The sequence below is a fragment of the Hirundo rustica genome, chromosome 34, assembly GCF_015227805.2.
Source record: "Hirundo rustica isolate bHirRus1 chromosome 34, bHirRus1.pri.v3, whole genome shotgun sequence".
In the NCBI taxonomy this organism is placed as follows: domain Eukaryota; kingdom Metazoa; phylum Chordata; class Aves; order Passeriformes; family Hirundinidae; genus Hirundo; species Hirundo rustica.
Genome location: NC_053483.1, coordinates 523772 through 547739, shown reverse-complemented (window position 1 = coordinate 547739; position 23968 = coordinate 523772). Strand labels below are relative to the sequence as shown.

Genomic DNA, 23968 nt, shown 5'->3' with positions numbered 1-23968 from the left:
AAGATAAGAAACAATAAACGAAGTATGCAACATTGAAAAATCTAAACCTGAGAACTCTGTCTCTTCCTTCGGCTTGGCTCGGAGCTGTGCAGGGGAGCAAAGGACCCTGAAACCACCTGAATGTCGGGGAAAGCCCACGACAGCCAACGAATCTACACAGTCCAAAAAACATGGTTTTCCCTAGCCTCTCCCTGGCTAGAGGCAGGGTCCCTCTAAGCCTGGTTGTCCTTATTTTCCTGGGTAACCAGAGCTGCTTCCTTCTTGGTAGAACTTCCTCTCATAGTCTTGTCTTCCAACAATTCACGCAGCCGTTGTGCCAGAGCATCACTAGATTCTCCATCCCATCTTCTCATGTTTTCTCCACAATCACACAGGAAGGACCACAGCTTAGCCTGTGGGGTGCCTTTTCCCTCTCTATCTGGGGAGCGTTTGCGTGTGGTGCCAGAACCTCTGACCTGTACTGCAGAGATTTAGAGAAAGGCCTCTTTTATCTCCTCCATTTTGTCTTTTAATTTCTGTGTATGCATTTCCAGAGCTGCAATTCTTGCATGTGTTGCACCATGCACGGCATCTGCATATGTTCGGAGCTTCTTCGCCATATCAAGCACGGTCTCCTCTGTCTCATCCCGCTTCATTATTGCTAAAGCAGAGGAGTATTCTTGTGGCCCAAGTCGTACAAGTTTTCGCCACATCACAGGTGTACATGGTACCAAGTCGGGGTTCCTAGTGTTTAGGTCATCTGAGAAGACAATCTCCGCCACTGCCATTTCTCTCAAGCATTGAATCCCTTGTTCAATGGTTTTCCACTGGGTTTGCTGCATATAGAGATCGTCTGCACACAGATATCTTTGTGCCACACTTCCCAGGACAGGTTCCCAGAGACTGCAAGAGTGAGCCTCCCTCATCATTTCTTGGTCAATAACTGGATCATGTGGCAGGGATCCTAAATGCCTGGCTTCAGTGCCATCCAGCATTGCAGCCTCGCCTGCAGCATCCCAAAGACGGACTAACCAACTAATTATAGATTCATCAAGTCGTCGAGTGTAATCCTTTCTTAGGCCATAATGTCCTTCAGGGAAAAGGACTCAATAGTAGCTCCTGATCTTGTAGCAGTTGGTTGAGCTCCTGATGTTGTGCCAGTTGATTGGGCTTCTGATCGTGTGCTAGTTGGTCGGGCTCCCGATGGTTGTAGTGCATTAATTTGGTTTATATTGTATTTCATTTTTATATTGGGTTTTGTAATGGTTTCTCCTGTACCATCATGTATCACGAGGTTAGTCCCTGCTCCTTCTCCCCGCTCATCCTCCCACACTGGAATGTAATCCAACTCTGTTCCACTCCCACCTTATCCCTGGTTGGGTAGTGGCTTGTCCCTGCCTCTAGCCCCTTCCCCCGTGGTAAAAGCCAGGAGAAGAACATGGATCCCTCTCTTGCGATGGGGACAGGGACAGGGACTGGACTGAGCTCCAGACCCTGTGGGGACAGGACCCCAGAATAAAGACATGATTCCCCCCAGATCAAGGGCTGACTCTTTCCTTTTACCATTGATGGAGACCTGCTCTCTCTAAAGGAAAAGGTTCCAGCAGCCTCTGGGATCTTTAAGGACCTGAAGGAAAAAATTCCTTCCTGGCATGGATTCTCTCTCAAGCTAGCCAAGGCAAAAATGGAGCCGGGGCTCCGGGAGAGAGACACTGTAGGTGATGCCCAAGCATGGTGCCTGAAGCCACAAAGGGCTCTCAGGGGGCTCGAAGGACCACATGTGGAGCACGTGACCGAGGAACCCCACGCAGGCACATGAGTCCAGAAACGTGGCCCATCCACGCAGAGAGACAGACTGGTCAGGCTTGGTGTTCATTGTGGAGTCTCTGAAACACTGGACTGCAGAGAGAGAGGCTGCGGTTTTCCTTTGGACTCAAAAAACCCCATCAGATTGCTGCAAAGAAGGCTCCCGATGGACAGGCTGCTCCCAGAGAAGGTGAGCACGTGTTGGTGGACAGCCGACCCTGGGAACCAAAACTGGAAGCTCTTTTTGCACCAAACGGGTCAGTTTCAGGCAAAGGGGAGTGACTGGGAAGTTTTTTTGTCTGCACGCTGGATTTTTGGTGAGTGTTCCCAACTCGGGAATCTTAGGAAAAATCTTTCAGAGGCTTTAAACCTCAGGGAGGGTTTTTTTCCTTTGGGGGAAGGTTTTTGCCTTCAGACAAAATCTTCAGGGTGCTTTTAGAAGAAAATTGGTTTCAGCTGCACTGCCCCGGGGGTGGAAAAAGCAACAGATTCTCCTCTCGGGTTTTTTTTTCTCTCCAGCGAGGTTTTTTTGTTTTTTTGTTTGTTTCTTTCAGTTTCCCAGTTGCAGTCAAAGGGGGCACAGAAACTTAAAATCTGAGCCAAAAAATGGGTGCTAGGCTGTCTGTGTGCCAGAAAAGAGTATTTTACAAAATTTGAAGTGCCTTGGATGATGGTGGGACTGATTGTTGAAAGAAACAGTTGAAAAAAATTTATTCGCTGTTTGTTTTCTCACTTTCCACATGTGTCCCTAGAAGAAATAAACTTCCTGGAATGTTGGGAAGCTGTTGCAAATAAATTGGCTGAATCATGCTCCTCTAAGGGTAAAAAATCTGCAAATTTTCCTCTCTGGAGCTTGCATTGCAGAAGCAAAATGAAGAAAAAAACCAGCCAGTTCTTTGTGATTTTTCCCGTTTCCTCAGTTTCTCCCTCTCCCAAGGCCAAAATCCCTTCAACAAGCTCGGGTATTCTGAGGAAAGCAGCCCACCAGACAGGGCAGGGAAGCTGCAGCTCCTCTGGCTTTCCTTGAATTCCTGAGTCCCCCTGCTCGACTAATCCTGGCCAGATTCCTCGAGGAAACCCTAAACTTTCCTCAAACCTCCCTTCTTCCCCAGTTTGTAAACCCCGTGTTCGGTTTACTTTTGCAGACAGTTCAGGTGCTCAAGCCCCCCATCTCAGTGAATCCCAAGCTGGTCTCAGTTCTGTGGGGGGATCACAAGATGGTGGAGACTTCTTTGTTCCCCAAAATGGCAGATGCCAAAGGAGCCTCTCTCTTTGTCTGTCCCTGATTCCCGCAATCCCTTTCGCAATCCCTTCCTCTTCCCAGACCCCTCCTTCCCTTCGGTGCCGCTCCTGGCACTGCCCTCTCCTCTGACTCCGTCCCCTACCCTCAAACCTCCGCGCTCCAACTCCTCCCCGTGTGACTCAAGCCTCCAGCCCCTCCCTGCCCCTGGTTCCCACGGTTTCCCTGCCCACAGTCCCAGGTCCCACACTCCGGGGGGGGAGCCGGGAACCTGGAAGCGGGAACCAATCCCAACTTTTCTGCTACCCCTGTCCACATATCAACGGTCAAAAAGAGGGGGGTTTGTCCATGGTGATTGGGACACCTAACCCCCACAAAAGCGATTCGGATTTATACAAAGCTCAGATGAATTTTGGATATGAAAGTTAATACTTTCACAACCTTTTAAAAGGAAATTTAGCAGGGAATCCTATAGTTCCCTTTGAGCTCCGAAGAGATTTACTTCTGGAGCTTTGGCAAAATCCTGAAACAGCTGTTGATAATAATAATTTCCCAATTCTGTTAGAATATCTATGTGGTGATGGTGAATGGGTCTCAGCCCTCAAGCAGGCTCAGGAAATGCCTTTGCTTCAATTAGAACCTCTTGTAACGTTTGTGGAGCGATTAACCCGAGCTATCGAGTTACAGGTTAAGAAAGAAGGAGCCCAGGAACAGGTCCTGGAGGAGATGGTGCTGACCAATGCAAATGAACAATGCAAGGCAGCCATCCTCAGCCTGTCCATGTGTGGTGGTTTCAGGCAGATTTTGGGAGAAACCCTCCCACGGGCCCCACTCCCCTCCTCCAACCGGTTCGGGAAAAAAGATTTCCTCAGAGAGAAGTGGAAAAAACCTGTTTATTAAACAGGCAAAGCACTCCCAGCACAATACCCGATGACAAGAGCTTCATGCCGCTCACGGAGGGGTAACAAACTTAAAGAAAGTCTCCTCTTGAAGATAGTCACTGTGCTCCGCCACTCCATCTCCGCTGACGTTGGGAGAAAAGGAGATGTGCAGGGCTGGTCTTGGTGGGTGGGTCCCCTGTGGAGGCCCCCGGTGCTTCCCCAGGTCCTTAGTCTGAAGAGGTTGGAACAGTTCTGAGGAGAGGGCAAAAAAAAGAAAAAAGGAAGGGGAAAAAAAGGAAAAAAGAAAAAGAAAAAGGCAAAAAGCTTCAGTTATTCTACAGCGTCTAACTACGCTAGCACTAAACTAACTAACTAACTGTCAGGGAAAAAAACAACAGAGCTTCTTTTGTCTTGCAGTGTTCCAACTCCCCCGCTTCAAGGTCACTCCGATGAGCAGAGTTTTCCTGGGGAAAACAAATGGCGCTTCCCTCCCCTTTGCACCCAACAGACGATTGGGGGATACACAGTCACCCCAGGACATCTTCCACCCCTTATCCCCATATCGTCGACTTACAGACAGAACCAACGTATATTCCACATAAAACTTCCATCCATTCTCCCCACAAAAAAAGAATACAAGCAACACCTGTCATGCTCCTGTCACATTCCACACTGAGCCACTGAATCCAGGCCCCAGGCTGCAGGGCAGAAGGATTCCTCTCTCACTTACTCATACCTTCAACACTTGCTCATACTTTCAACACTTAACACATACCCTCTCACTTACACATTTCCTTCTATTTCATTCTGCGTGGTTTAATGTACAGACAATGGCAATAGCATTTAGCAGACAGTGAGGTTTATAAATGATTCTCACCCAACAATCAGATCTCCCTGAGGTACACATCGTGTTGTTCCATCTTTCTGCATTATCCGCCATGTGCAACCTGGTCCCTGAGCAAAGACAACCCCACGAATGGGTTTGTCTGTACTTGAGGCAGACTTGATCCACACTGTCTTCCCTAACAGACCTCTGACATGCACCACTGGGACTTTATCTCCATCTACTGTATGCAGAGGCTCAGCCTGGGCGGGGCCTGCTCGGTTGGTGGAGCCTCGGGTGTTGACCAACCAGGTGGCCTTTGCCAAATGCTGCTCCCAATTCTTGAAAGATCCCCCCCCCAATGCTTTCCACTGGGTTTTTAACAATGCATTGTGCCTCTCCACTTGGCCTTCAGTGGGTGCATGGTAGGGAATATGGTACACGCACTCAATGCCATGTTCCCTAGCCCAGGTGTTTATAAGGCTGTTCTTGAAATGAGTCCCGTTGTCTGGCTCAGTCCTCTCAGGGGTACCATGTCTCCACAGGACTTGCTTTTCAAGGCCCAGGATGGTGTTCTGGGCAGTAGCATGGGGCACAGGGTAGGTCTCCAGCCACCCCGTGGTGGCTTCCACCATTGTGAGCACGTAGCGCTTGCCTTGGCGGGTTTGGGGAAGGGTGATGTAGTCAATCTGCCAGGCTTCCCCATACTTATACTTGGACCATCGCCCGCCATACCATAGGGGCTTCACCCGCTTGGCCTGCTTGATGGCAGCACACGTCTCACAGTCGTGGATAACCTGAGAAATACTGTCCATGGTTAGATCCACCCCTCGGCCTCGGGCCCACTTATAGGTGGCATCTCTGCCCTGATGGCCTGAGGCATCATGGGCCCATCGAGCTAAAAACAACTCTCCCTTGTGTTCCCAATCTAAATCAATCTTTGACACCTCTATTTTTGCTGCCCGATCTACCTGCTCGTTGTTTCGATGCTCCTCATTAGCTCTGCTCTTGGGGATGTGGGCATCTACGTGGTGGACTTTCACAGGTAGTCTCCCTAGCCTGGTAGAAATGTCTTTCCACTCCTCAGCAGCCCAAATTGGTTTCCCTCCACACTGCCAATTAGCCTCTTTCCACCTCTTCAGCCATCCCCACAGAGCATTGGCTACCATCCATGAATCGGTATAGAGGTAGAGCCTTGGCCACCCCTCTCTTTCAGCAATATCCAAGGCCAATTGAACAGCCTTGAGTTCTGCAAGTTGACTTGATCCACCCTCTCCTTCAGTGGCCTCAGCAACCTGTCGTGTGGGGCTCCACACGGCTGCTTTCCACTTCCCGTTCATCCCTACAATACGACAGGAACCGTCAGTGAAAAGGGCATAATGCGTCTCCTCTGCTGGCAATTGGTTGTATGGTGGAGCCTCTTCAGCCCGTGTCACTTGCTCTTGTTCTTCATCTATGAGGCGAAAATTTTCACCCTCAGGCCAATTGGTAATTGTTTCTAAAATCCCAGAGCGATTCAGTTGACCCATACGGGCGCGCTGCGAAATAAGAGCAATCCACTTGCTCCATGTGGCATCAGTGGCATGATGGGTGGAGGGGACCTTCCCTTTGAACATCCACCCTAGCACAGGCAGTCGGGGTGCCAGCAGGAGCTGCGCCTCTGTGCCAATCACCTCCAAGGCGTCTTGAACTCCTTCATGGGCTGCTAAGATTTCCTTCTCAGTTGGGGTGTAATTGGCTTCAGACCCTCTGTAGCTTCGGCTCCAGAATCCCAGTGGTCGGCCTCGAGTCTCCCCAGGCACCTTCTGCCAAAGGCTCCAGGACAGGCCATGGCTCCCGGCTGCAGAGTAGAGCACGTTCTTCACATCTGGTCCTGTCCTCACTGGGCCTAGGGCCACTGCATGAGCGATCTCCTGCTTGATCTGGGCAAAGGCTTGTTGCTGTTCAGGTCCCCAGTGGAAATCGTTCTTCTTGCGGGTGACCCGGTAAAGAGGGCTCACAATCTGACTATACTCGGGAATATGCACCCCCTAGAAACCTATAGCACCTAGGAAAGCTTGTGTCTCCTTTTTATTGATTGGTGGAGACATCGCTGTAATCTTGTTGATGACATCTGTAGGAATCTGCCGCCGCCCATCTTGCCACTTTACTCCCAGGAACTGGATCTCATGAGCTGGTCCCTTAACTTTACTCTTCTTGATAGCGAAACCGGCTTCCAGGAGGATCTGGATGATTTCCTTTCCCTTCTCAAACACTTCTGCTGCTGTGTTCCCCCACACAATGATGTCATCAATATACTGTAGATGTTCTGGAGCCTCACCCTTTTCTAGCGCAGTCTGGATCAGTCCATGGCAGATGGTGAGGCTGTGCTTCCACCCCTGGGGCAGTCGGTTCCAGGTGTACTGCACTCCCCTCCACGTGAAGGCAAACTGAGGCCTGCATTCTGCTGCCAAAGGAATGGAGAAAAATGCATTGGCAATGTCAATTGTGGCATACCATTTTGCTGCCTTGGACTCCAGCTCGTACTGGAGCTCCAACATGTCTGGCACGGCAGCACTCAGTGGTGGTGTCACCTCATTCAATGCACGGTAGTCCACAGTCAATCTCCATTCTCCTTCAGATTTGCGCACAGGCCAAATGGGGCTGTTGAAGGGTGAGTGGATTTTACTAACCACCCCTTGGGTCTCCAGCTCTTAAATCATCTTATGGATGGGAATCACAGCATCTCGAGTTGTTCTATACTGTCGGCGGTGCACTATAGAAGTGGCAATTGGTACCCGTTGCTCTTGTACTTTCAGGAGTCCTACTGCAGAGGGATTCTCAGACAGTCCAGGCAAGGTGTTCAATTGCCGGATGCCCTCTGTCACTACAGCCGCTATCCTGAATGCCCACCTGAGTCCTTTCGGGTCTTTGAAATACCCACTTTGGAGGTAATCTATGCCCAAAATGCATGGGGCCTCTGGCCCAGTCACAAGAGGGTATTTCTTCCACTCCTTTCCAGTTAGGCTCACATCTGCTTCCACCAAAGTAAAATCTTGTGATCCCCCTGTCACGCCAGCGATAGAGACAGATTCTGCCCCTACATGTCTTGATGGCATTAATGTGCACTGCGCACCAGTATCAACCAAGGCCTCATAGTCTTGTGGTTCAGATGTGCCAGGCCAATGAATCCACACAGTGCAAAATACACGGTTTTCCCTAGCCTCTACCTGGCTAGAGGCAGGGCCCCTCTAAGCCTGGTTATCCTTCTTTCCTTGAGCATATGTCTTAGAGGTTCCTTCAAGGGGGTCGGACATGTCATCATCGTCATACCTGGCAGTTCGGCTACGGGCAACTGGAGCCGCTTCCCTTTTGGTGGAACTCCCTCTTTGAGTCTTGACTTCCTTCAATTCACGCACCCGTTGTGCCAGGGCAGCCGTAGATTTTCCATCCCATCTGTTCATATTTTCTCCGCAATCCCGCAGGAAGAACCACAGCTCAGCACGTGGAGTGTATCCTCTCTCCCTAGCCGGGGAGCGTCTACGTTGGGTACCAGAACCTCTGATCTGTACTGCTGAGATTTGGAGAAGGTCCTCTCTAATCTCCTCCCTGAGTCTCTTATGATTCTCATCTATCTTATCCTCTAGTTTCTGTAGACGTGTTTCTACAGCTGCGATCCTGGCGTGTGTTGGGCCATGCACAGCATCTGCATATGCTCGGAGCTTCTTTGCCATATCAAGCACCGTCTCCTCCATGTCCTCCCGCTTCATTACTGCTAAAGCAGAAGCGTATTCTAATGGCCCGAGTCGTATAAGTTTTCGCCACATCACAGATGTACATGATACCAAGTCTGGGTTCCTAGTGTTTATGTCATCTGAGAAAACCATCTCTGCCACTGCCATTTCTCTCAAGCGTTGAATCCCTTGTTCTATGGTCTTCCATGGGGTTTGCTGCATATAGAGATCATCTGCACACAAGTATCTTTCTGCCACACTTCCTAGGACCCGTATCCAGAGACTGCAAGGACTAGCCTCTCTCATCATCTCCTGGTCGATGACTGGATCATGTGACAGGGATCCCAAATGCCTCACTTCAGTGCCGTCCAGAATTGTAGCCTCACCTGCAGCATCCCAAAGACGGACTAACCAACTAATTATAGATTCATCAGGTTGTCGCCGGTAATCTTTTCTTAGGCCCCGAAGGTCCTTCAGGGAAAAGGAATCAATATTTGCTTCTGATCCTGTGCTAGAAGCTTTGGTTTCTGATTTTGGTGAAGGTCCTTCTCTTGGGTCATCATCATCCACTGGTCGATTGGTTTTGACTGTGTGCTTCTTTGCCGGAGCAACTGCCAGGGGCTTAGGCTTACTGTCTGCTTTAGCTGCCGACTCAGGCTCAGGTTCTAGTTTAGCTGCTGGCTTCATAACTGGGGTGTTGGCTGCAGCCTGAGTGACTGGGGTAGCTGTTGATTTGTATCCCTTCCCCCCGTCTCTGTCTGCTGCCCTACAGTCTCTAGCAATGTGCGATAAGCATATGCCAGGGCCCAGCTTACTGCAGCGATCTTTTCCCCCTTAGAGCCATCATGGTACCTCTCTTTCAGGTATTTCCCCAGCTCCACTGGATTCTGAATTTGTTCCCGTGGAAAATCCCAGACTACAGGGTCAGAGAATTCCTTGAGGAGTTGGCCCATATCCTCCCATTCTCCACACCACTCAGGATTTCCTCTGCCTGGGTCAGGAGTTTTATCAGCCCCTCTAGAAATCTCAGCCCATATTTTAGAGGACCTGCAGACTGTATAGAGGAGGCTTACCAGATGACATACCAGAAAGATGGTCTCTTTAACACTCAGGGGAAACTCAACATTCTCCAACAATGATTTAACCGATTCAGAGGAGAAGAAGGAAATGAAAGACTGCAACACTTCATCCTCTGCTCCTCCTCCCACAAACAGGGTGAATAACCATAACCATGACCCATACATAGTAGGAAAAGATCTCAGCACCTTTATAAACTTCCTACAAATGATTATGATTAAACCAAGGCCAATAGCTACTCTAATCCGTGTCCCTCTGCTGTAAAAACTGCGTATTAGTGACAATATTGGGGCTATCTCTGGATATGCAAATAAACCTAAGGACCACAAAGGTATTAAGACCTCAAAGAAGCCTGAGGATCCAAAACACAGCAAGGCCCCCATCCCAAGAGACATGAGGTCAAACAGCATAATTACTGACTGCTAAATATTAATCAGTACAGGGTTTTTCCACTCTCTCATGCCCCACGTATGGGCACCAATAAGTTTGTGGTGGTTTCAGGCAGATTTTGGGAGAAACCCTCCCACGGGGCCCCCCTCCCCTCCTCCAACTGGTTTGGGAAAAAAGATTTCCTCAGAGAGAAGTGGAAAAAACCTGTTTATTAAACAGGCAAAGCACTCCCAGCACAATACCCGATGACAAGAGCTTCGTGCCGCTTACGGAGGGATAACAAACTTAAAGAAAGTCTCCTCGAGGGTCGTCACTGTGCTCCACCGCTCCGTCTCCTCTGCTGACGCTGGGAGAAAAGGAGATGTGCAGGGCTGGTCTTGGTGGGGTGAGTCCCCTGTGGAGGCCCCCGGTGCTTCCCCAGGTCCTTAGTCCGGAGAGGTTGGAACAGTTCCGAGGAGAGGACAAAAAAAGCAAAAAGGAAGGAAAAAAAGGACAAAAAAGAAAAGAAAAAAAAAAAAGCAAAAAGCTTCAGCTATTCTACAGCGTCTAACTACGCTAGCACTAAACTAACTAACTAACTGCCGGGGAAAAAACAACAGAGCTTCTTTTGTCTTGCTGTGTTCCAGCTCCCCTGCTTCAAGGTCACTCCGATGAGCAGAGTTTTCCTGGGGAAAAACAAACCGCGCTTGCCCTCCCCCCTGCACCCAACAGACGATTGGGGATACACAGTCACCCCACGACAAGCCATTTTTTGTAATTTTGGGATAATTTCTAGTCAGTTTTTAATCATTTTGGGGTGATTTTCTGCCACTTTTTGGTCTCTTGAAGGGTGTTTTTGGTGACTTTGGAGCCCTTCTTTGCTGACTTCAGTCCCGGTCTCAGTCTTGATCTCAGCGCAGTCCAGGTCCCAGTGCCGGTAGCGGTGTCAGTCTTGGTCCCGGAGTGCTCCCAGTGCCAATCTCAGTCTGGGTCCCAGTCCCGGAGCGGTGCCAGTCTCGGTGCTGGTTCCGGTGCCGGTCTTGGTCTCAGTCTTGGTCCCAGTGCCAGTTCTGGTGTCAGTTACGGTCTTGGTCTCAGTCCCGGTCCCGGTGCCTCTGTGGCGCCGGTCTCAGTTCCGGTGTACTGGTTCCGGTCCTGGTCCCGGTCCTGCAGCGGTGCCGCTCTCAGTTCTGGTGTCAGTTCTGGTCCCAGTCTTGGTCTCGGTGCCCGTCCCAGAGCAGCGCCGCTGTCGGTGCCGGTCTCAGGATTCGGTGTCGGTCTGAGTCTTGGTGCTGGTGCCGGTTCTGGTGCTGATCTTGGTCTGGGTCTCAGTCCAGGTCCTGGAGATTTTAGGCCCATTTGGGTAATTTTCGGCCAAAGCGTGTTGCGTTGTGGTTTTTGGGAGTGGAGCTGAAGCCCAGAGCCGATAAGCCTCTGCGGTGGAAAGGCCGCTTGGGGAAGCTCAGGCGAAGCAGTCAAGCTCACACATGCACACACGCCACGTGGGCAGCTCAGCAAGGAGAGGCCAGAAGGCCTTTGCACTGGATCCGTTCCAGCCAGGTTTATTTCCAGAAGCCCAAGGGGAATCCAGATTGGAAAGGGGAGCACGTGTGCCGGTCTCCAGCTCAAGTGTGAGCTTCAGCAGCCAAAGACCTTGAGGCACGGGGGCAGAGCAAAGGGCAGGAAAGGTCAGTGTCCTGTAGGGAAAACGGGGCCAGTCCCCGGGAACCCCAAACCAATGGAGACACAGAGGAAAGGAGAAACCAAAGGGCCAGGGGAATCAGGGAGGGGAGAAACTGAGGCAAACCATCGTGTCCAGAGCCCCATTGGGAAGTTCTCTGTCTCAGGCTGGGCAGGTGACTCTATGATCTGTCCTGCCAAGGCCAGGCCCTAGGTATTATGGCAAGGGGCTGCAGGGACTCCACACTCAGCATGATTCCAGTTGCTCACAGCCAGTCCCACTCAATCCCAGTATGATTCCCATCACCCTCAATGTGATCCCAGTTCTTCCCAGCACAGACCCAGCTGTTCCCACTGTGATCCCAGTAGGATCCCAGTTTCCCCTGGAATAGTCCCAGTCCCTCTCAGCATGGTCCCAGTCATGCCCAGTTGCCCCCAGTGTAGGTCCAGTCACTCCCAGTTTCCTGCAGCGTGGTCCCAGTCATTCCCAGCATGATCCCATCTGTTCCCAGTGTTGTTCCAGTCCCCCCTGCATGTTTCCAGCCCCTCCCAGTATATCCCAGTTGCACTCAGCATGCTCATAGTCATTCCCAGTCACTCCCAATTGCCCCAGTAAGGCTCTAGTTACCTGAGAATGATGCCATTCTTTCCCAGTTTCTCCCAGTCACTCCCAGTATGATCCCAGTTGTGATCTCAGTCCCCTCAGCATGGTTCCAGTACCTTCCAGTTGATCCCAGTTGCTCCCAGTGTGTTCACAGTTTCCTGCCACCATGGGCCCAGCAGCTCCCAGTTACCCCTACTGAGGATCCAGTCACAGCCACTGGATCCCAGTGGCTCCCAGGATGATCCCAGTGGGACCCGTAGTCACTCCCAGTATGGCTCCAGTCACTTCCAGTATGATCCCAGTGAGTCATGCTAAAATCGCAGTCACTCCCAGTATGATCCATTGCACCCAGTCACCCCCAGTATGGTTCCAATCACGGCCAGCACCTTTCCAGTCTCTCCCAGTCTGACTCCAGTATGATCCCAGTCTCTGCCAGTACTATTCCAGTCACTCCCAGTATGATCCCAGTATGATTCCAGTCACTTGCAGTCTAATTCCAGTCACTCCCAGTGCGATGCCAGTGGCTCCCAGTGTGATTCCCAGTTACTCCCTGTCAATGCCAGCATGACCCCAGTAGCCGCCAGTATGATTCCAGTGACCCCCTGTCTCTCCCAGTATGTCCCATGCACCCCTTGCATGCTCCCAGTCACTCCCACTTCATCCCAGTTGCTCTCAGCATGATTCCAGTTGCTCACAGCCACTCCCATCCTTTCCCAGGATGATTCCCATCACCCTCAGTGTGATCCCAGTTCTTCTCAGCATGGACCCAGCTTTTCCCACTGTGTTCCCGGTATGATCCCGATTTCCCCCATCAAAGTTCCAGTTGTTCCCAGTTCCTCACAGTATTATCCCAGTTGCCCCTGGAGTAATCTCAGTCCCTCTCATCATGTTCCCAGTGACTCCCAGTTGCCCACAGTGTAGATCCATTCACTCCCAATTTCCTGTTTTTTGTGGACCCCAGATGCCCGGTGACCTCTAGAGATGGACTTGGGCAGAGAGACCTTCAAACTCAACGTGCTCATCCCTTGTTTTCCCCCAGACAGGATTTCCAATTCCCAAACCTTCGCAAGATGGAGGAGGAGGCTGTGAGGAAGAGGAAGATGGCCCAGGACAGCCAGGCAGGTGAGGAGGAAGTCAGTGGCCCCTTTCCCCCTCTCTCCTGCTCCATCTCCCAGCCCAGCACGGCCCCCGGCTGCAGGACAACCCCGCAGCCGACGCCGTCCTGCCGGGGATGCACTGAGGGGATCTCCTTCCCCTTCCCTCTGGCACGGAGGCAAATCCCATCCTCTCCTTGTCCTTCCTCCCCCAGACAAGGAGCTGAGCACGGAGACCAGGGAGGACAAATCCCCACGGCAGATCCTCGTGGAAGAGGCCGTTTTGAGCAGCTCCACGGTGCAGGAATCCCACGGGGAGGAAAAGTCCTGGCGATCCCTGGTGAGAAGAGACTGCAAAAGCAGATCACGAGGATCTGAGGAGGAAAGAGCCACCCTGTGCCAGGAAGGCGGCCAGAGATGGAGCCCGAGCTCAGACCTGGTGGTCCATGAGCAGCTTCCTGATGGGGAGAAGCCCCACAAGTGCTTTGGGTGTGCGAAGAGCTTCACCTGGTGGTGCCACCTGCTTCACCACCAGAGGATTCACACAGACAAACGGCCCTACAAGTGTGGGGAATGTGGGAAGAGCTTCAGGGAGAGCTCCCACCTGATCAGTCACCAGAGGATCCACACTGGGGAGAGGCCCCATGAGTGTGGAGAATGTGGGAAGAGGTTCAGGCACAGCTCCAGCCTGATCTATCACCAAAGGATCCACACTGGGGAACGGCCATACAAGTGTGGGGAATGTGGGAAGTGTTTCAGGCACCGTGGTTACCTGACGGTGCACCAAAGGATCCACACTGGGGAGAGGCCCTACAAGTGTTCCGAGTGTGGGATGGGGTTTCTGACCAGCTCCAAGCTCCTTGGACATCAGCAGACACACACAGAGGAGAGGCCCTTCCGCTGCCCCGACTGCGGGAAGGGCTTCAAGCACAACTCCACCCTCACCAGCCACAGGCGCATCCACACCGGGGAGAGGCCCCACGGGTGTGATGTATGTGGGAAGAGCTTCATACAGAGCTGTGACCTGATCCGCCACCAGAGGACCCACACTGGGGAGAGGCCTTATGAGTGTGATAAATGCAGCAAGAGGTTCCGCACGAGCTCCAAGCTCCTCGTGCACCAGCGGATTCACACAGAGGAGAGGCCCTTCCGCTGCCCCGACTGCAGGAAGGGCTTCACGCGGAACTCCACCCTCTCCACCCACCAGCGCATCCACACTGGGGGAGGCCCCACGAGTGTCCCCAGTGTGGGAAGAGCTTTTCACGGAGGTCTCACATGACCAGACACCAATGGAGGCACCGGTAAGGGAAGCCCTGTGAGTGGCCCCAGTGCAGGAAGAGCTTCGTGCTCTGCTCCAACTCCATCCCCCACTGGAGGTCCCACGTTGGGCAGAGCCCTGGTGTCACGATCCCTCGTACAAGCGGGAGTTGAGATGGTTCATTTACTGATCTCAGAGTGCAAAACACAACACAGGGGATTTCAGTATTAATCAAAACAAATGCACCTTTTATTGATTGACCACAGCAAATGCGATAGAGGGATTAAGAGAGCGAGAGATAGAGAAAGCGAGAGAGGAAAGGGGGGATATAGCTACCAAAGGTGGAGATGAAGTCCTCATGGTCCGGGCGATGGATCCACATGTCGGGGAGGGTCTCTCATAATCTCTGGTTAACTCAGGGGTTTTTATTATGGTCCTTCATCATGGAGGAACAAGTAATAAGTCTATTGAAGCCACCAAGGGGGAACAGGTAGTCCATGTTCTCAGCAGTAAGTGAGAGCCATTGTCTTCTTGGTCCAAGGACCACACCTGCAGGCAAACATCTCACTTTGGTTAAGTCAGCCCCACCCCCGTACTGGGGTTATACGGGTCTCGTGTCTCAGTCCTTGGGAGGGGCTTCGTACAGAGGTCTCAGTCTCAGTCCTTGGGAGGGGGCTTCGATCTCCGTCTGTCACAGTGGCTGTGAAGCAGATGAGGGATTTTCTGTGGGGGACCACCAGAGTTACCCCAGAAAGTTCACTTGGCCAAGAGGTGGGGAAATTCATAGGCTATTGTCGTGAAGCAGGGAGCGTGAAGCGGGTGCAATCTTCAGGCACAGAAACTGCCATTACACTGCTCAAAGCCAGTGTACCGTGGCGTGGTGACACAGGAAAATGCACCTGCAGACGATTGGCAAGCATCCACCTCGAGCAGGCCAGAACTGCAGTGGGGTCCTCGGGGTCCTCGCAGTGATCGTGAGGCAAATGAGGGGAACTTCAGAGCGACTCTTACAGAAGGGACCTTAAAGCCCAGCCAGTGCCAGCCCTGCCGTGGCAGGGACACCTGCCACTGTCCCGGGGTGCTCCAAGCCCCGTCCAGCCGTGTCCAAAGGCAGCAGCCAGGCAGAAATGCGCTCGCCTGGCTGGGGCTGTGAGCTCCTCTGACACCAGCATGACAACAGATGCCATAGAATTCCATAGAATTCCATGTTTCCAAGGGAAACAGCCCCAGAGAACCCCAAAATCCTGGAGGATTCCCTCTCCAGGGTGGGACGATTCTGAACTTCTGAGGATCCACCCATTTGCCCACTTTCCTGACTTTGAAGCCCCTTCCCAAGCTCCTGTCCCTGTCCTCAGTGAATTCTCCAGCCAGGAGGGGATTGCCCTGCTCCAGAGCAGCTATCCCGACAGGAATGCTGAGGGAGCTGCCTGGGCACCCCTGGGATGGGGCTGGGACCCCCAGAGACCCCAGCCCAGCATAATTGAGCCGCCCTAGATGCACCTGTAACCAGTGCCAAAGGCTGAAATTCCCCCAAAGCATCACAAAGTTGCTGGAACCCTTTTCCCACGGCTGATTTCTGTGGGTTTTCATCCTTTTTTGTTTGCACCTGCACGGCTCTGCCAGCCCTCGCCTTGCCAAAGAAATGCGATTCTCAAAAATGATAACTGAGAGTGACCAGGACCGAGTTAAAAAATAAAAGAAACAGGGCGAGATGGTTTATTTGGTGTCAATGATGTCACCTGCACAGCTCCCGCCATGGGCACCGTGCGGGTGGGTGAGAGGCTGGACATGAGGCCAAAGGTGCCCTGGGCTGAGCCCCAGCGTGGGCAGCGGCTGCGGGGGGATTCTGCCCCTGGGCCCCGCTCAGGTGAGAGCCCAGCTGCAGGATGGGAGCTGCTGGGGCGAGCCCAGAGGAACTGGAGCCCCTCTGGAGCCGGGCTGGGAGAGCTGGGAATGTTCCCCTGGAGAAGGGAAGGATGCAGGGAGAGCTCAGAGCCCCTTGCAGGGCGTGAAGGGGCTCCAGGAGAGCTGGAGAGGGACTGGGGACACCTGGAGCTGCTCCCAAAATCCCGGGGTGAGCCCGGGCCCGAGCCCCGCCCCTTTTAGAACCCTCCGCCTCCCGACCAATCAGATCGCTCGGTTGTGTTCTGGTCACGCCCCCTGTCTGTTGGTTCACACGGTGGAACGCCGCTTGCTCCGCCCCTCAGGCTGTTCCTGGACGCCCATTGGCTGTCGTCAAGGGAGGCGGGGCTTACACGGGGCTGGGAAAGTGGCGGCGGCAGCGGCGGAACGGAGCGGGCGGAACCGCGTTCAGCTCCTCTCCTCTCCTCTCCTCTCCTCTCCTCTCCTCTCCTCTCCTCTCCTCTCCTCTCCTCTCCTCTCCTCTCCCTCTCCCTCTCCCTCTCCCTCTCCCTCTCCCTCTCCCTCTCCCTCTCCTCTCCTCTCCCCACCGCTCCGCGCTTTCCGCCCAGCAACGAGGGCTGCAGAGACCCCAGCAGAGACTCCGCTCCACAGAGACCACCTCCAGCCCAGCACCCAGCTGAGCACGGATGGAGACCATCAGGGCACCCCCCAGAAGGGGAGGAGGATGGACATGACCTGCCTCCCATTATCACCACAGAAAACCTTGATCCGAGCCAAGAGCAACAAGGGGCGCTGCGGAGACCCCAGCAGAAACTCCGCTCTGTGGAGATCACCTCCAGCCCACACTGAGGGAAGCCGGAACAGAAACAACCCAGCCCCCATCCATTGCGGACGAGGACCCAAATATCCCGGGGGGTCCCTGGGTTTGGGGTTTTAGGGGGTGGATGTTTGGAGCTTGCAGGGCTCCAAATCCGAGCCGCAGATGCCCCTCGGATGGACCTCAGGGGTTCCCCAGGATGTGTTTTTGGGGGGTCCCGGTGGCAGCAGAGCCCCGGTGGGGGCCGGGGGGATGCGGGTCCCCCCGCGGTGGGGGTTGGGCTTCCCGGGCCGGGCCCTCCGAGCTCTGCCGGGGCCACGTGGGGAGCCCGGGACCGGCGGGGGGACACCGGGTTTGGGGAGCCCCGGGAGAGCTGCGGCTTCCCTGAGTGGGACCCTGGACAAAGGAGAGCCCCAGAACCGCAAAGCAGGGGGCCCAAGAGACGGGGGCAGCCCTGGGATTGCCGGGACCCCGGCAGGGGCTGCTGGGGCTGGAGGGGTGGGATGGCCGGGAAAGGGGTTTGGGGGTCTTGGTGCTGGAAGTGGCTGCTCCCAGTATGAGCCCAGTCACTCCCGGTCAGTCCCTATTATGATGCAATTTGCCCCCAGCATGGTCCCAGTTGCTCCCAGTTCCTCCCACTTTTGTCCAGTGTGTTCCCAGTTCTCCCAGTTGCCCCTAGCATAGTCCTAGGCACTGCCAGTATGATCCCAGTCTCTCCCAGCAGGGCCCCAGGCACTCCCACTTGCTCCCAGTGTCCCCCAGCATGGTCCCAGTTGCCCCCAGCACATAGCCAGTCTCTCCCAGTTTCATCCCAGTCACCACCCCTGTGGTCTCAGAAACTCCCAGTATATCCCAGTGTCCCTGGACATTCTCATAGTCATTCCCAGGCACTCCCAGTTACCTCAGTGTTGTTCCCTTGTCCCCAGTTTTATCCCAGCTGCTCCCAGTTCCTCCCCGTGTGTCCCCACTTGGCTGCCAGCATGAGCCTGGCAGCTCCCAGTAGCTCCCAGTCAGGGTCCATTGACATCCACTCTAATCCCAGTAACCCCCACTCAGGGTCCATTGACACCCACTCTAATCCCAGTATGATTGTAGTCACTCCCAGTGTGATGCCAGTCACTTGCATCCTAATTCCAGTCACTCCCAGTGCAATACCAGTGGCTCCCAGTGTGATTCCCAGTTGCTCCATTTCAATGCCAGCATGACCCCAGTAGCCTCCAGTATGATCCCAGTGACTCCCTGTCTCTCCCAGTACATCCCAGTCACCCCCAGCATGCTCCCAGTCACTCCCACCTCCTCTGAGTTTCTTTCAGCATGATTCCAGTTGCTCACAACCACTCCCAGTCAGTCCCAGTATGATTTTCATCACCTTCAGAGTGATCCCAGTTCTCCCCAGCATGGACCAAGCTGTTCCCACAGTTATCCCAGTATGATCTCAGTTGCCCCAGCATAGTTCCAGTTGTTCCCAGTTGCTCCCAGTACCATCCCAGTTTCCGCTGGAATAGTCCCAGTCCCTCTCAGCATGATCCCAGTCATGCCCAGTTGCCCCCAGTGTAGATCCAGTCACTCCCAGTTTCCTGCGGCGTGGTCCCAGTCATTCCCAGCATGGTCTTGGCTGTTCCCAGTGTTGTTCCAGTCCCCCCAGTATGGTTCCAGACCCTCCCAGTATATCCCAGTTGCCCTCAGCATGCTCATAGTCATTCCCAGTCACTCCCAGTTGCCCCAGTAAGGCTCTAGTTACCTGAGAATGATCCCAGTCTTTCCCAGTAACTCCCAGTTCCCTCCAGCATGATCCCAGTCTCTGGCAGTTGCCCAAAGTACAGTCCCAGTCACTCCCAGTGTGATCCCACTATAATCCCAGCACGGTTCCAGGTGTTCCCATTCACTCCCAGCATGGTTCCAGTCACCCCCAGTATCATCTCAGTCACTGCTGCTCTGGCTCCAGTCCTTCCCAGGATGATTCCAGTATGAACCCAGTCACTCTCAGTACGATGCCATTTGCTCCCAGCATGGTCCCAGTTGCTCCCCATCACCCAGTGTGGTTCCAGTCACTCCCAGTACTATCCCAGTCACTCCCAGTCTCTCCCAGTATATCCCAGCTGCCCCAAATGTGCTTCCACTCGCTCCCTGTTGTTCCCAGTAGCTTCCAACATGATTCCAGGTGCTCATAGTGACTCCCAGTCAACTCCAGCATGATTCCAGTCACTCCCTGTATATCCCAGTTGCTCTCAGTTGCCCCTACCATAAACCCAGTCATTCCATGGATGATCCCACTATGAGTCCAGTATGATCCCAGTCTCCCCAGCATGGTCCCAGTCAATCCCAGTTGTCCCCAGTGTAGACTCAGCCACTCCCAGCCACTCTCAGTGTGTTCCCAGTCACCCCAGTATGGTTACAGACATTCCCAGCATGGTCCCAGTTGCCGTCAGCATAGTCATAGTCATTCCCAGTCACAGTCCCTTGGCCCAGTAAGGTCCCAGTTTCCACCAGTATGATCCCAGTCACTCTCAGTCACTCCCAGTATATCCCAGTTGCTTCCACTAGGATGCCTGTTGCCCCAGTTCCGGTCCTGCTGGATCCCAGTGTGCTCTGAACCTGCTCCCAGTGGGTCCCAGTCCTGGGCCCGGTGTATCCCAGTGTATGCCGGTGTCCCGGTCCATCCCAGCCTGTCCCAGTCCATCCCGGTCCCTTCCCGGCAGCCGCCGCCCTTTCCCGGATCCTGCCCCTCCCGGCCCCGGAGCTGCCGCCGGACGCCCCCCCCAAGATGCTGCTGGGGCTCGGGGGCTTCGTCTTGGGCTTCGTCTGCCTGGGCTGGGGCTCGGCCTCCGCTGCGGGAGAAGGTGAGGGGGGGTCCCCGGGGGTCGTGTCCCCCCCTCGGGGCGCGTGTGACTCCCCCATGTCCCCCCTGGCACCCCCTGGAATCCCCGTTCCTGGGCACTGCGACCCCCCCGCATCTCCTGCCCCAGCTCTGGGACCCCCCCGCACCCCCGTATCCTGCACCGACACCGCCCTGCACCCCCTTTCCCGGGGATCCTCCTCTCCCAGCCCCCGGATCCCCTGTTTCCGTCACCCCGGGGACCCCCGCACCCCCATTCCCGGGGCACCTCACCCCCAGGCCTCCCTTTCCTGGGAAACCCGAACTGCGCACGGGGCTCTCCAGCCGCCCTGGGATTCACGATCACCCAAAGGAAAGGGAGAGAACACGAGAGAGCCAGAGCAGGAGACTGGGAATCAGGGATCGCAGCGCCAGCGCCCAGTCCTGCTCCGCCGGGGCTGGGACCCGCAGCCGCAGGGAAAAATGGATCCGCGGATCGCGGGGCTCCCCCCGCTTCGGGCCGAAGCCAGCGGCTTCCAGGCAGAGTTTGAGCGCAGGGCCCGGGAGTCGGGCACAGCCCGGCGCGGGGGTCCCGCAGGGCGCGGGCGAGGAGGGTCCCGGGGGCTGGCAGCAGGGGATGCAGGGGAATCGCCGGGAATTCCGCCGCGCGCTCCCCCCGCGCTCCCTCGGGCACTTTGGCTTCCGCCGGCCCCGCGCTGCGCCGCCGGGATCTGCCCGGCCCGCGGTGACGTCACTGCAGCCTCCAGCGGCCCCTGGCGGCGCCAATGGCGGGGCCGGAGCCGGCTCTGGGGGCGGGGCCGGGGCTGTGGGCGGGGCCGCAGCGGAGCAGCGCCATGGCTCCGGGGCTGCGGCTGGGGGCGCTCCTGAGGGACCAGGGGAGGGCGGCCACAGCTGAGGGGGACCCCCGGCACCGGCCCTCTGTGATCGCCCGTCCCGGAGCACCCAGGAGCCCCTCAAGCCCCATTCCTGGCCGCCGCCATCCCCCGGAACGCCCATTCCCGGGCACGGGTTCCGCTCTGCACCCCCTTATCCGGCACCAACAACCCCCGCACCCCTTTCCCGGCCATCCCGCCTCTCCCACCCCCAGAGCCCCCTTTTCTCAATCCTGGAACTCCCAAACCCCCTTCCCAGCCCTCGCAGCTCTCCCAGTCACCCCTTCCTCCAGCCATGGCCCCCTGAAACATGATTTTAAAGAGTTTAAATTTTAGCTAAGGGTTAGAAGCAATTTATATTGATCAAGATGTAAGTTAGATTAGTAAATGGTAGGTTAATGATTATTAGATGCCCAAGCTAGAGCTAGCTGTTTTATTATGAGCTTTTTTATAGAAAAAGTGGAGTAAGTGATCCGTCATAAGAACAGATTGAAACCAGTAAGAACAATGGCCAGCACCTGGACTTGGTATCAATCAATCAATCACCAAGCAGGGGACCTTGGATCGTGCCAGAGGGTCACAGAGACCTGATGAAGACTCTCCTGACTTCATCCTTTGAGACCACTGACCCAATTCGAGACCACCGACCCAATTCAAGAGAAGAACTGCGCACGTGTGAAGGACTAAAGCCTCATTTTAGTACAGAGCGGGGATGGGAGGTGCTGGGGTTATGCATATGTATTGTATGTAAGATCTTGGAAAATAAATAGAGAGCAAAGAGCCTTGTTCGGGGCGGCCACGCCTTTCGGAGATGACTCCCGTGCCGCCCGCCGGTGAATAAACACACCACTGTCTAACTTTAATTAGTTAGAGGGTCTGTGTCCGTGATTATATCGGTTTTCAACGACTCAGTCCCAGCCCCCTCCCAGCTCAATTTGGGGGTCCCATCCCCCTCTTTTCCCTCTTCCTTCCACCTCTTCCCCATCGTTCCCCCAATCCCAATCCCCTCCCCCGTGCGTGGTTTTGGGGTTTCCAGGCCCCTCCCCACGCCCCTTTCGTTTATTTTGGGGGCTCCCAGTGCCACCAGTGCCACCAGCCCGGCCCCCAGGGTCACCTCCGCCTCCCCAAATTCCGCTCCCGGGGAGCGCGGGGCGCTGCGGCTCTGCCTGGCAACTGAGGAGTCATCAGCGGGGAAAGCTCTGATTGGCTGGAAACTGCGCCAGGCGGGCTCTGATTGGCTGGTGAGGTGAGAGGCTCTGGGCTCTGCCCAGCAACTGGGAGTCAGAGTCCCGCTGGGCGCTGATTGGCTGGAAATCGGTGGGCGGGGCCAGAGCATTGGATTTCTGGCCTGCACCTGTGTTCGTCATCAGCGCCGCGCGCTCTGATTGGCCAGGCTCCGTTTAGGGGTGGGGCGGGATGCCCCGGGGACCAGGAGCCCCCCGGATTTGGGGGTTCCGATCCCCCCGTGGCCCTCGGGGAACCCCCAAAATGGGCTGAAAGCGGCAGAAGCCGCCCAAAAATGGGAAAAAAGGGAGAAAAGGGAATGGGAGGGGATGGGATTTTGTGGAGGGGTCTCTCCCTGGGGGCGGGGTCCCTTTTTGGGGCCGGTCTCTCACCGATCCCTATTCCATTCCCATTCCCGATCCCTTTCTCATTTCGGATCCCATTCCCGTTCCGATCCCATTCCTGATCCAGATCCCGTTCCCATTCCCAATCCCATTCCCTTTCCCAATCCCATTCCTGTTCTCAGTCCTGTTCCCGATCTCATTCCCATTCCTGCTCCCATTCCCGATCCCATTCCCTTTCCCATTCCCGATCCCATTCCCTTTCCCATTCTCGATCCCATTCCCTTTCCCATTCCTTTTCCCATTCCCGATCCCGTTCCCTCCGTTGTTTCCAGGGAATGGCTCCGATCTCAACTCCAAACCCAGAGGAGTCAAATCCTGGGGGTCAAACACCCCAAATCTGGGATCAAACACCCCAAATCCTGGGGTCAAACACCCCAAATCCTGGGGGCGATCAAGCATTCCAGATCTGGGGGATCGAACATCCCAAATCCAGGGGTCAACCCCCCTGACCTCATCCTGGGAGGGATCAAACACCCCAAACCCACACTCAGGGGTGTTCAGCCTCCCCCTTGCCCCCAAACCCAAATTTTAGGATCAATCCCCCCAAATCCCAAACCCTGGGGTGTCAAACACCCTCAACCCCCAAATTTGTGGGTTAAAACCCTCCCATCCCCAAATCCTGGGATTTAGAACATTTGGGGTGTCCAACCACCCCGATCCTGAAGTTTGGGGTTAAACCACCCAAATCCCAAACCCTGGGGTGTCAAACAACCCCAATTCCCAAAGTTTGGGGTTAAACTCCTCCAGATCCCAAATTCTGCGGTCAACCCCCCCAAACCCCGGGGTGTCAAACACCCCCAGTTCCCAAATTTTGGGCTTAAACTGCCCCAAAACCCAAATTCCGGGGTCAAATACCCCAAATCCCAAACCCTGGAGTGTCAAACATCCCAATTCCCAAAGTTTGGTGTAACCCCCCCAATCCCAAATCCTGAGGCGTGAAACATCCCCAAATCCCAAATTTTGGGGTTAAATCACCCCAAATCCCAAATTCTGTGATCAAAACCCCCAAACTCCCAAATTTTAGGATCAAACCCCCCCTTCTATTTCCCAAACTTTGGGGTGAAACCCCCCTGACCCCAAACAGCCCCACCCACCCAAAAAACCCCACAAACAAACAAAAAACAAAAACAAAACAAAACAACAACAACAAAAAAAACCAAACCAAAACAAAACAAAAAAAATCACCAAAAAACCCCACTCCAGCCCCGGGGGCGCCGTGGGGTTGATTTTGGGTCGCTTTTGGGTTTATTTGGGTCAGTTCCAGGTGCTATGTCTGCAGAGAGACCCTAGGTAGAAAGCTGGGAAAAACCTCAAAAACCCCTGAGGAAACACAAAAACCTCTCAGGAAACCCCAAAACCCCTGGTTGGACAGTAGATCTGGGATTTATTTGGGGTTTATTTGGGATTTATTTGGGGTTAATTTGGGAT

General features: G+C 54.3%; 1 pseudogene; it reads left to right on the top strand.

The window, feature by feature from the left end:
- LOC120764662 (uncharacterized) overlaps window positions 1-23968 on the top strand; it is a 263621-nt pseudogene that overhangs the window by 38279 nt on the left and 201374 nt on the right.